Source organism: Hyla sarda, unplaced genomic scaffold (genome assembly GCF_029499605.1).
Source record: "Hyla sarda isolate aHylSar1 unplaced genomic scaffold, aHylSar1.hap1 scaffold_772, whole genome shotgun sequence".
NCBI lineage: Eukaryota > Metazoa > Chordata > Amphibia > Anura > Hylidae > Hyla > Hyla sarda.
This window is the reverse complement of record NW_026610795.1, coordinates 138,014-151,087: the sequence shown is the minus strand read 5'-3', so window position 1 is coordinate 151,087 and position 13,074 is coordinate 138,014. Positions and strand designations below refer to the sequence as shown.

The 13,074-nt window shown below is 46.2% G+C and overlaps 6 non-coding genes across 6 annotated transcripts; all 6 read left to right on the top strand.

Annotated features, from left to right (window-relative positions):
• The first annotated feature begins 314 nt into the window (after positions 1 to 314).
• LOC130346071 (U2 spliceosomal RNA) lies at positions 315 to 505 on the top strand. Its single transcript, XR_008884444.1, has one exon. It is a non-coding gene; the product is annotated as a U2 spliceosomal RNA (small nuclear RNA).
• Positions 506 to 2,596: 2,091 nt separating this feature from the next.
• LOC130346059 (U2 spliceosomal RNA) lies at positions 2,597 to 2,787 on the top strand. Its single transcript, XR_008884433.1, has one exon. It is a non-coding gene; the product is annotated as a U2 spliceosomal RNA (small nuclear RNA).
• A 2,116-nt stretch (positions 2,788 to 4,903) lies between these two features.
• Positions 4,904 to 5,094, top strand: LOC130346070 (U2 spliceosomal RNA). The gene has a single exon (XR_008884443.1). It is a non-coding gene; the product is annotated as a U2 spliceosomal RNA (small nuclear RNA).
• A 2,094-nt stretch (positions 5,095 to 7,188) lies between these two features.
• Positions 7,189 to 7,379, top strand: LOC130346069 (U2 spliceosomal RNA). The gene has a single exon (XR_008884442.1). It is a non-coding gene; the product is annotated as a U2 spliceosomal RNA (small nuclear RNA).
• Positions 7,380 to 9,466: 2,087 nt separating this feature from the next.
• Positions 9,467 to 9,657, top strand: LOC130346068 (U2 spliceosomal RNA). Its single transcript, XR_008884441.1, has one exon. It is a non-coding gene; the product is annotated as a U2 spliceosomal RNA (small nuclear RNA).
• Positions 9,658 to 11,740: 2,083 nt separating this feature from the next.
• LOC130346067 (U2 spliceosomal RNA) lies at positions 11,741 to 11,931 on the top strand. Its single transcript, XR_008884440.1, has one exon. It is a non-coding gene; the product is annotated as a U2 spliceosomal RNA (small nuclear RNA).
• The last annotated feature ends 1,143 nt before the right edge of the window (positions 11,932 to 13,074 follow it).

Here is a 13,074-nt window from a genome sequence, read left to right as displayed (position 1 = left end):
GGTAGGTGTGTGCTTGTGTGTGTGTTTCCTATGCAGATCCTAAGCCCAGTGTCACATGCAAGTAGGAGGAGTAAGAAGGGTTCCTGGCAAATCCGGGTTATGGATTGCATTTAAAAAGGCCCCGTGGGAGTGCAATGGGCCCCTGTCTTGCTGCTTAGCAATAATGGTATGGGTTTAGGTTCTGCTGTGTGTACTGGTGGTTGACTGCCCCCCAGCCCAGAGTGTGCATGGAAAATTGTCTGGCAGCCTCCCTGACAGCAAGCAGTGATAGTGCCCATGAAGGGGACCTTGTTGGGCCCGCCCCTTTCACGGTTATCGCTTCTCGGCCTTTTGGCTAAGATCAAGTGTAGTATCTGTTCTTATCAGTTTAATATCTGATACGTCCCCTATCTGGGGACCATATATTAAATGGATTTTTGAGAACGGGGGCCGATTTCGAAGCTTGCTTCCGTCGCCCTATGCATTGACCCGATATGGCAGTATCTTCGGGTACAGTGCACCACCCCCTTACAGGGTTAAAAAGAAAGATTCCTACTTTCATTGCTACCTGCTTGCTGGCTAGCCAGCTAGCCAGCCCTGTGGGCCTTGCTGCTGCTGCAGCCAAAAAACAAAAGGTGGTGCTGCTGCTGCTTCTGCTGCTTCTGCTTCTGCTTGTGTCTGGCCCCTGTTGGAGCGTCCAGGCACAGGACTTCTGCTGCTGCTGACTAAATGGCCTCCTTAATTGGATCATTTGAGTAGCCAGCACACCTGTGCAGGTAGGGCATGACATGATAGGCAGCTGCCTTGATAGCGGGTGGGTGCTGAATGTTCCTAATTGACAAAATAAGATTAATGCTTATGAAGAAATATAAAATCTCATCCCTTCCCCAATATCGCGCCACACCCCTACCCCTTAATTCCCTGGTTGAACGTGATGGACATATGTCTTTTTTCGACCGTACTAACTATGTAACTATGTAACATAACATGGGGGGGGGGGGGGGGGTCTCCTGGCTGTTCACACAGGTGTGTCATTGCTGTACATTGACCATGCATTGCTTCTGTGGTATTGCAAAGGCAAAGACAAATGCTTCCAGCCATCCATTGCACTAATGGATTGGTCATCAGCTGGCTGTCTATGTCCCGCATCAATATAGACCAAAGTACAGAGGGTTAGGCTATGCTATTGTGCACCTACCTGATGCATCAGAAGGTGCGAGGCCCTTGCTAAATTCTGTGCACAGACTTTGAGATCTATGCTTTAGACTGTATCTAAACCTGCTCCAACATGGACTGACATTCTGGCCTACTTTCAGCCGATGCGACTTGTCTGTCGCTGAACAGTCGCTTTTTATGTATTCAGCACCTATGTATAATGTTGTAAAAATGCTCTAGAAGCTAAAGTCGCAGAAATGTCACACATATTTGGCCTGCAACTTTCTGTGCGACAAATTCAGACAGGAAAAATCAGTATAAATCCTTAGAAAATTATCCCCCAGTGTCTCCATCTGCTGGCGGTATTGAATAAGCATTGCTGCACTGATGGGGTATGCATTAGACGAAAAAAAAGAAGAAAAAGAAGAATAATACGCCCAGAAAAGAGGCGAAAAGGAGAAAAACGTAAAAAAACGTGAAAAAAAAGTAAGAGGAAGAGAAGGGAAAAAAAGGTGGAAATGGGTTTAAAAGTGATTTCGGCGGAAGAAATATATATATATATATATATATATATATATATATATATATATGCGCACACACACACATAGATATAAACGTATTCTCCGTTGAGATATTGCAGCCGCTGCTGTGTCCAGGCCCAGGAGCCTTAGCACTGTGCTGTGATGTCACTCAATACCACTGACATCACTAGGTGTAAACAACATCTCTCCTTTGCTGTGTATGTGACTATGGAGCTGTTTGGTGATGTCGTCTATTACGGCCTTCATAGAAGCAACAGGAGATTGTTGCATCCATCTTGAACCCTCAGAACTACAGTGCTATGATGTCACTCACTTCCACAGGCCTTGCAGAGTGTAAACAACAACAACCCAGCTTTGTTGTGTATGTAACCAAAGGGATTTGTGATGTCACCTAGAACCTTCACAGCAGCGACAGCTTTATGAGGAGCATCAGCACTGCTCTGCCTGAGCAGAACCATCACCGCCATAGGTTGTCAAATAACCCGGATTTAACCCACACAGGTAAGTCCAATGGGGTGCAGGCATGTCCTCTATGCTTACAGCTTCCCGTGGGTGTTGGTTTGATACCGTTTGGGGACAGCCAAGGAGGCATCTGCAGGCAACAAAGGTAGGTGTGTGCTTGTGTGTGTGTTTCCTATGCAGATCCTAAGCCCAGTGTCACATGCAAGTAGGAGGAGTAAGAAGGGTTCCTGGCAAATCCGGGTTATGGATTGCATTTAAAAAGGCCCCGTGGGAGTGCAATGGGCCCCTGTCTTGCTGCTTAGCAATAATGGTATGGGTTTAGGTTCTGCTGTGTGTACTGGTGGTTGACTGCCCCCCAGCCCAGAGTGTGCATGGAAAATTGTCTGGCAGCCTCCCTGACAGCAAGCAGTGATAGTGCCCATGAAGGGGACCTTGTTGGGCCCGCCCCTTTCACGGTTATCGCTTCTCGGCCTTTTGGCTAAGATCAAGTGTAGTATCTGTTCTTATCAGTTTAATATCTGATACGTCCCCTATCTGGGGACCATATATTAAATGGATTTTTGAGAACGGGGGCCGATTTCGAAGCTTGCTTCCGTCGCCCTATGCATTGACCCGATATGGCAGTATCTTCGGGTACAGTGCACCATACAGGGTTAAAAAGAAAGATTCCTACTTTCATTGCTACCTGCATTGCTGGCTAGCCAGCTAGCCAGCCCTGTGGGCCTGCGTTGCTGCTGCTGCAGCCAAAAAACAAAAGGTGGTGCTGCTGCTGCTTCTGCTGCTTCTGCTATCTGCTTGTGTCTGGCCCCTATTGGAGCGTCCAGGCACAGGACTTCTGCTGCTGCTGACTAAATGGCCTCCTTAATTGGATCATTTGAGTAGCCAGCACACCTGTGCAGGTAGGGCATGACATGATAGCAGCTGCCTTGATAGCGGTGGGTGCTTGAATGTTCCTAATTGACAAAATAAGATTAATGCTTATGAAGAAATATAAAATCTCATCCTTCGCCCAATATCGCGCCACACCCCTACCCCTTAATTCCCTGGTTTGAACGTGATGGACATATGTCTTTTTTCGACCGTCACTAACTATGTAACTATGTAACATAACATGGGGGGGGGGGGGGGGGGGGGTCTCCTGGCTGTTCACACAGGTGTGTCATTGCTGTACATTGACCATGCATTGCTTCTGTGGTATTGCAAAGGCAAAGACAAATGCTTCAGCCATCCATTGCACTAATGGATTGGTCATCAGCTGGCTGTCTATGTCCCGCATCAATATAGACCAAAGTACAGAGAGTTAGGCTATGCTATTGTGCACCTACCTGATGCATCAGAGGTGCGAGGGCCCTTGCTAAATTCTGTGCACAGACTGTGAGATCTATGCTTTAGACTGTATCTAAACCTGCTCCAACATGGACTGACATTCTGGCCTACTTTCAGCGATGCGACTTGTCTGTCGCTGAACAGTCGCTTTTTATGTATTCAGCACCTATGTATAATGTTTGTAAAAATGCTCTAGAAGCTAAAGTCGCAGAAATGTCACACATATTTGGCCTGCAACTTTCTGTGCGACAAATTCAGACAGGAAAAATCAGTATAAATCCTTAGAAAATTATCCCCCAGTGTCTCCATCTGCTGGCGGTATTGAATAAGCATTGCTGCACTGATGGGGTATGCATTAGACGAAAAAAAAAGAAGAAAAAGAAGAATAATACGCCCAGAAAAGAGGCGAAAAGGAGAGAAAACGTAAAAAACGTGAAAAAAAAGTAAGAGGAAGAGAAGGGAAAAAAAAGGGAAAAAAAGGTGGAAATGGGTTTAAAAGTGATTTCGGCGGAGAAATATATATATATATATATATATATATATATATATATATATATATATATATATGCGCACACACACACATAGATATAAACGTATTCTCCGTTGAGATATTGCAGCCGCTGCTGTGTCCAGGCCCAGGAGCCTTAGCACTGTGCTGTGATGTCACTCAATACCACTGACATCACTAGGTGTAAACAACATCTCTCCTTTGCTGTGTATGTGACTATGGAGCTGTTTGGTGATGTCGTCTATTACGGCCTTCATAGAAGCAACAGGAGATTGTTGCATCCATCTTGAACCCTCAGAACTACAGTGCTATGATGTCACTCACTTCCACAGGCCTTGCAGAGTGTAAACAACAACAACCCAGCTTTGTTGTGTATGTAACCAAAGGGATTTGTGATGTCACCTAGAACCTTCACAGCAGCGACAGCTTTATGAGGAGCATCAGCACTGCTCTGCCTGAGCAGAACCATCACCGCCATAGGTTGTCAAATAACCCGGATTTAACCCACACAGGTAAGTCCAATGGGGTGCAGGCATGTCCTCTATGCTTACAGCTTCCCGTGGGTGTTGGTTTGATACCGTTTGGGGACAGCCAAGGAGGCATCTGCAGGCAACAAAGGTAGGTGTGTGCTTGTGTGTGTGTTTCCTATGCAGATCCTAAGCCCAGTGTCACATGCAAGTAGGAGGAGTAAGAAGGGTTCCTGGCAAATCCGGGTTATGGATTGCATTTAAAAAGGCCCCATGGGAGTGCAATGGGCCCCTGTCTTGCTGCTTAGCAATAATGGTATGGGTTTAGGTTCTGCTGTGTGTACTGGTGGTTGACTGCCCCCCAGCCCAGAGTGTGCATGGAAAATTGTCTGGCAGCCTCCCTGACAGCAAGCAGTGATAGTGCCCATGAAGGGGACCTTGTTGGGCCCGCCCCTTTCACGGTTATCGCTTCTCGGCCTTTTGGCTAAGATCAAGTGTAGTATCTGTTCTTATCAGTTTAATATCTGATACGTCCCCTATCTGGGGACCATATATTAAATGGATTTTTGAGAACGGGGGCCGATTTCGAAGCTTGCTTCCGTCGCCCTATGCATTGACCCGATATGGCAGTATCTTCGGGTACAGTGCACCACCCCCTTACAGGGTTAAAAAGAAAGATTCCTACTTTCATTGCTACCTGCTTGCTGGCTAGCCAGCTAGCCAGCCCTGTGGGCCTTGCTGCTGCTGCAGCCAAAAAACAAAAGGTGGTGCTGCTGCTGCTTCTGCTGCTTCTGCTTCTACTTGTGTCTGGCCCCTGTTGGAGCGTCCAGGCACAGGACTTCTGCTGCTGCTGACTAAATGGCCTCCTTAATTGGATCATTTGAGTAGCCAGCACACCTGTGCAGGTAGGGCATGACATGATAGGCAGCTGCCTTGATAGCGGGTGGGTGCTGAATGTTCCTAATTGACAAAATAAGATTAATGCTTATGAAGAAATATAAAATCTCATCCCTTCCCCAATATCGCGCCACACCCCTACCCCTTAATTCCCTGGTTGAACGTGATGGACATATGTCTTTTTTCGACCGTACTAACTATGTAACTATGTAACATAACATGGGGGGGGGGGGGTCTCCTGGCTGTTCACACAGGTGTGTCATTGCTGTACATTGACCATGCATTGCTTCTGTGGTATTGCAAAGGCAAAGACAAATGCTTCCAGCCATCCATTGCACTAATGGATTGGTCATCAGCTGGCTGTCTATGTCCCGCATCAATATAGACCAAAGTACAGAGGGTTAGGCTATGCTATTGTGCACCTACCTGATGCATCAGAAGGTGCGAGGCCCTTGCTAAATTCTGTGCACAGACTTTGAGATCTATGCTTTAGACTGTATCTAAACCTGCTCCAACATGGACTGACATTCTGGCCTACTTTCAGCCGATGCGACTTGTCTGTCGCTGAACAGTCGCTTTTTATGTATTCAGCACCTATGTATAATGTTGTAAAAATGCTCTAGAAGCTAAAGTCGCAGAAATGTCACACATATTTGGCCTGCAACTTTCTGTGCGACAAATTCAGACAGGAAAAATCAGTATAAATCCTTAGAAAATTATCCCCCAGTGTCTCCATCTGCTGGCGGTATTGAATAAGCATTGCTGCACTGATGGGGTATGCATTAGACGAAAAAAAAGAAGAAAAAGAAGAATAATACGCCCAGAAAAGAGGCGAAAAGGAGAAAAACGTAAAAAAACGTGAAAAAAAAGTAAGAGGAAGAGAAGGGAAAAAAAGGTGGAAATGGGTTTAAAAGTGATTTCGGCGGAGAAATATATATATATATATATATATATATATATATATATATATATATATATATGCGCACACACACACATAGATATAAACGTATTCTCCGTTGAGATATTGCAGCCGCTGCTGTGTCCAGGCCCAGGAGCCTTAGCACTGTGCTGTGATGTCACTCAATACCACTGACATCACTAGGTGTAAACAACATCTCTCCTTTGCTGTGTATGTGACTATGGAGCTGTTTGGTGATGTCGTCTATTACGGCCTTCATAGAAGCAACAGGAGATTGTTGCATCCATCTTGAACCCTCAGAACTACAGTGCTATGATGTCACTCACTTCCACAGGCCTTGCAGAGTGTAAACAACAACAACCCAGCTTTGTTGTGTATGTAACCAAAGGGATTTGTGATGTCACCTAGAACCTTCACAGCAGCGACAGCTTTATGAGGAGCATCAGCACTGCTCTGCCTGAGCAGAACCATCACCGCCATAGGTTGTCAAATAACCCGGATTTAACCCACACAGGTAAGTCCAATGGGGTGCAGGCATGTCCTCTATGCTTACAGCTTCCCGTGGGTGTTGGTTTGATACCGTTTGGGGACAGCCAAGGAGGCATCTGCAGGCAACAAAGGTAGGTGTGTGCTTGTGTGTGTGTTTCCTATGCAGATCCTAAGCCCAGTGTCACATGCAAGTAGGAGGAGTAAGAAGGGTTCCTGGCAAATCCGGGTTATGGATTGCATTTAAAAAGGCCCCGTGGGAGTGCAATGGGCCCCTGTCTTGCTGCTTAGCAATAATGGTATGGGTTTAGGTTCTGCTGTGTGTACTGGTGGTTGACTGCCCCCCAGCCCAGAGTGTGCATGGAAAATTGTCTGGCAGCCTCCCTGACAGCAAGCAGTGATAGTGCCCATGAAGGGGACCTTGTTGGGCCCGCCCCTTTCACGGTTATCGCTTCTCGGCCTTTTGGCTAAGATCAAGTGTAGTATCTGTTCTTATCAGTTTAATATCTGATACGTCCCCTATCTGGGGACCATATATTAAATGGATTTTTGAGAACGGGGGCCGATTTCGAAGCTTGCTTCCGTCGCCCTATGCATTGACCCGATATGGCAGTATCTTCGGGTACAGTGCACCACCCCCTTACAGGGTTAAAAAGAAAGATTCCTACTTTCATTGCTACCTGCTTGCTGGCTAGCCAGCTAGCCAGCCCTGTGGGCCTTGCTGCTGCTGCAGCCAAAAAACAAAAGGTGGTGCTGCTGCTGCTTCTGCTTCTGCTTGTGTCTGGCCCCTGTTGGAGCGTCCAGGCACAGGACTTCTGCTGCTGCTGACTAAATGGCCTCCTTAATTGGATCATTTGAGTAGCCAGCACACCTGTGCAGGTAGGGCATGACATGATAGGCAGCTGCCTTGATAGCGGGTGGGTGCTGAATGTTCCTAATTGACAAAATAAGATTAATGCTTATGAAGAAATATAAAATCTCATCCCTTCCCCAATATCGCGCCACACCCCTACCCCTTAATTCCCTGGTTGAACGTGATGGACATATGTCTTTTTTCGACCGTACTAACTATGTAACTATGTAACATAACATGGGGGGGGGGGGGGGGGGGTCTCCTGGCTGTTCACACAGGTGTGTCATTGCTGTACATTGACCATGCATTGCTTCTGTGGTATTGCAAAGGCAAAGACAAATGCTTCCAGCCATCCATTGCACTAATGGATTGGTCATCAGCTGGCTGTCTATGTCCCGCATCAATATAGACCAAAGTACAGAGGGTTAGGCTATGCTATTGTGCACCTACCTGATGCATCAGAAGGTGCGAGGCCCTTGCTAAATTCTGTGCACAGACTTTGAGATCTATGCTTTAGACTGTATCTAAACCTGCTCCAACATGGACTGACATTCTGGCCTACTTTCAGCCGATGCGACTTGTCTGTCGCTGAACAGTCGCTTTTTATGTATTCAGCACCTATGTATAATGTTGTAAAAATGCTCTAGAAGCTAAAGTCGCAGAAATGTCACACATATTTGGCCTGCAACTTTCTGTGCGACAAATTCAGACAGGAAAAATCAGTATAAATCCTTAGAAAATTATCCCCCAGTGTCTCCATCTGCTGGCGGTATTGAATAAGCATTGCTGCACTGATGGGGTATGCATTAGACGAAAAAAAAGAAGAAAAAGAAGAATAATACGCCCAGAAAAGAGGCGAAAAGGAGAAAAACGTAAAAAAACGTGAAAAAAAAGTAAGAGGAAGAGAAGGGAAAAAAAGGTGGAAATGGGTTTAAAAGTGATTTCGGCGGAGAAATATATATATATATATATATATATATATATATATATATATATATATGCGCACACACACACATAGATATAAACGTATTCTCCGTTGAGATATTGCAGCCGCTGCTGTGTCCAGGCCCAGGAGCCTTAGCACTGTGCTGTGATGTCACTCAATACCACTGACATCACTAGGTGTAAACAACATCTCTCCTTTGCTGTGTATGTGACTATGGAGCTGTTTGGTGATGTCGTCTATTACGGCCTTCATAGAAGCAACAGGAGATTGTTGCATCCATCTTGAACCCTCAGAACTACAGTGCTATGATGTCACTCACTTCCACAGGCCTTGCAGAGTGTAAACAACAACAACCCAGCTTTGTTGTGTATGTAACCAAAGGGATTTGTGATGTCACCTAGAACCTTCACAGCAGCGACAGCTTTATGAGGAGCATCAGCACTGCTCTGCCTGAGCAGAACCATCACCGCCATAGGTTGTCAAATAACCCGGATTTAACCCACACAGGTAAGTCCAATGGGGTGCAGGCATGTCCTCTATGCTTACAGCTTCCCGTGGGTGTTGGTTTGATACCGTTTGGGGACAGCCAAGGAGGCATCTGCAGGCAACAAAGGTAGGTGTGTGCTTGTGTGTGTGTTTCCTATGCAGATCCTAAGCCCAGTGTCACATGCAAGTAGGAGGAGTAAGAAGGGTTCCTGGCAAATCCGGGTTATGGATTGCATTTAAAAAGGCCCCGTGGGAGTGCAATGGGCCCCTGTCTTGCTGCTTAGCAATAATGGTATGGGTTTAGGTTCTGCTGTGTGTACTGGTGGTTGACTGCCCCCCAGCCCAGAGTGTGCATGGAAAATTGTCTGGCAGCCTCCCTGACAGCAAGCAGTGATAGTGCCCATGAAGGGGACCTTGTTGGGCCCGCCCCTTTCACGGTTATCGCTTCTCGGCCTTTTGGCTAAGATCAAGTGTAGTATCTGTTCTTATCAGTTTAATATCTGATACGTCCCCTATCTGGGGACCATATATTAAATGGATTTTTGAGAACGGGGGCCGATTTCGAAGCTTGCTTCCGTCGCCCTATGCATTGACCCGATATGGCAGTATCTTCGGGTACAGTGCACCACCCCCTTACAGGGTTAAAAAGAAAGATTCCTACTTTCATTGCTACCTGCTTGCTGGCTAGCCAGCTAGCCAGCCCTGTGGGCCTTGCTGCTGCTGCAGCCAAAAAACAAAAGGTGCTGCTTCTGCTGCTTCTGCTTCTGCTTGTGTCTGGCCCCTGTTGGAGCGTCCAGGCACAGGACTTCTGCTGCTGCTGACTAAATGGCCTCCTTAATTGGATCATTTGAGTAGCCAGCACACCTGTGCAGGTAGGGCATGACATGATAGGCAGCTGCCTTGATAGCGGGTGGGTGCTGAATGTTCCTAATTGACAAAATAAGATTAATGCTTATGAAGAAATATAAAATCTCATCCCTTCCCCAATATCGCGCCACACCCCTACCCCTTAATTCCCTGGTTGAACGTGATGGACATATGTCTTTTTTCGACCGTACTAACTATGTAACTGTGTAACATAACATGGGGGGGGGGGGGGGGGTCTCCTGGCTGTTCACACAGGTGTGTCATTGCTGTACATTGACCATGCATTGCTTCTGTGGTATTGCAAAGGCAAAGACAAATGCTTCCAGCCATCCATTGCACTAATGGATTGGTCATCAGCTGGCTATCTATGTCCCGCATCAATATAGACCAAAGTACAGAGGGTTAGGCTATGCTATTGTGCACCTACCTGATGCATCAGAAGGTGCGAGGCCCTTGCTAAATTCTGTGCACAGACTTTGAGATCTATGCTTTAGACTGTATCTAAACCTGCTCCAACATGGACTGACATTCTGGCCTACTTTCAGCCGATGCGACTTGTCTGTCGCTGAACAGTCGCTTTTTATGTATTCAGCACCTATGTATAATGTTGTAAAAATGCTCTAGAAGCTAAAGTCGCAGAAATGTCACACATATTTGGCCTGCAACTTTCTGTGCGACAAATTCAGACAGGAAAAATCAGTATAAATCCTTAGAAAATTATCCCCCAGTGTCTCCATCTGCTGGCGGTATTGAATAAGCATTGCTGCACTGATGGGGTATGCATTAGACGAAAAAAAAGAAGAAAAAGAAGAATAATACGCCCAGAAAAGAGGCGAAAAGGAGAAAAACGTAAAAAAACGTGAAAAAAAAGTAAGAGGAAGAGAAGGGAAAAAAAGGTGGAAATGGGTTTAAAAGTGATTTCGGCGGAGAAATATATATATATATATATATATATATATATATATATATATATATGCGCACACACACACATAGATATAAACGTATTCTCCGTTGAGATATTGCAGCCGCTGCTGTGTCCAGGCCCAGGAGCCTTAGCACTGTGCTGTGATGTCACTCAATACCACTGACATCACTAGGTGTAAACAACATCTCTCCTTTGCTGTGTATGTGACTATGGAGCTGTTTGGTGATGTCGTCTATTACGGCCTTCATAGAAGCAACAGGAGATTGTTGCATCCATCTTGAACCCTCAGAACTACAGTGCTATGATGTCACTCACTTCCACAGGCCTTGCAGAGTGTAAACAACAACAACCCAGCTTTGTTGTGTATGTAACCAAAGGGATTTGTGATGTCACCTAGAACCTTCACAGCAGCGACAGCTTTATGAGGAGCATCAGCACTGCTCTGCCTGAGCAGAACCATCACCGCCATAGGTTGTCAAATAACCCGGATTTAACCCACACAGGTAAGTCCAATGGGGTGCAGGCATGTCCTCTATGCTTACAGCTTCCCGTGGGTGTTGGTTTGATACCGTTTGGGGACAGCCAAGGAGGCATCTGCAGGCAACAAAGGTAGGTGTGTGCTTGTGTGTGTGTTTCCTATGCAGATCCTAAGCCCAGTGTCACATGCAAGTAGGAGGAGTAAGAAGGGTTCCTGGCAAATCCGGGTTATGGATTGCATTTAAAAAGGCCCCGTGGGAGTGCAATGGGCCCCTGTCTTGCTGCTTAGCAATAATGGTATGGGTTTAGGTTCTGCTGTGTGTACTGGTGGTTGACTGCCCCCCAGCCCAGAGTGTGCATGGAAAATTGTCTGGCAGCCTCCCTGACAGCAAGCAGTGATAGTGCCCATGAAGGGGACCTTGTTGGGCCCGCCCCTTTCACGGTTATCGCTTCTCGGCCTTTTGGCTAAGATCAAGTGTAGTATCTGTTCTTATCAGTTTAATATCTGATACGTCCCCTATCTGGGGACCATATATTAAATGGATTTTTGAGAACGGGGGCCGATTTCGAAGCTTGCTTCCGTCGCCCTATGCATTGACCCGATATGGCAGTATCTTCGGGTACAGTGCACCACCCCCTTACAGGGTTAAAAAGAAAGATTCCTACTTTCATTGCTACCTGCTTGCTGGCTAGCCAGCTAGCCAGCCCTGTGGGCCTTGCTGCTGCTGCAGCCAAAAAACAAAAGGTGGTGCTGCTGCTGCTTCTGCTGCTTCTGCTTCTGCTTGTGTCTGGCCCCTGTTGGAGCGTCCAGGCACAGGACTTCTGCTGCTGCTGACTAAATGGCCTCCTTAATTGGATCATTTGAGTAGCCAGCACACCTGTGCAGGTAGGGCATGACATGATAGGCAGCTGCCTTGATAGCGGGTGGGTGCTGAATGTTCCTAATTGACAAAATAAGATTAATGCTTATGAAGAAATATAAAATCTCATCCCTTCCCCAATATCGCGCCACACCCCTACCCCTTAATTCCCTGGTTGAACGTGATGGACATATGTCTTTTTTCGACCGTACTAACTATGTAACTATGTAACATAACATGGGGGGGGGGGGTCTCCTGGCTGTTCACACAGGTGTGTCATTGCTGTACATTGACCATGCATTGCTTCTGTGGTATTGCAAAGGCAAAGACAAATGCTTCCAGCCATCCATTGCACTAATGGATTGGTCATCAGCTGGCTGTCTATGTCCCGCATCAATATAGACCAAAGTACAGAGGGTTAGGCTATGCTATTGTGCACCTACCTGATGCATCAGAAGGTGCGAGGCCCTTGCTAAATTCTGTGCACAGACTTTGAGATCTATGCTTTAGACTGTATCTAAACCTGCTCCAACATGGACTGACATTCTGGCCTACTTTCAGCCGATGCGACTTGTCTGTCGCTGAACAGTCGCTTTTTATGTATTCAGCACCTATGTATAATGTTGTAAAAATGCTCTAGAAGCTAAAGTCGCAGAAATGTCACACATATTTGGCCTGCAACTTTCTGTGCGACAAATTCAGACAGGAAAAATCTGTATAAATCCTTAGAAAATTATCCCCCAGTGTCTCCATCTGCTGGCGGTATTGAATAAGCATTGCTGCACTGATGGGGTATGCATTAGACGAAAAAAAAGAAGAAAAAGAAGAATAATACGCCCAGAAAAGAGGCGAAAAGGAGAAAAACGTAAAAAAACGTGAAAAAAAAGTAAGAGGAAGAGAAGGGAAAAAAAGGTGGAAA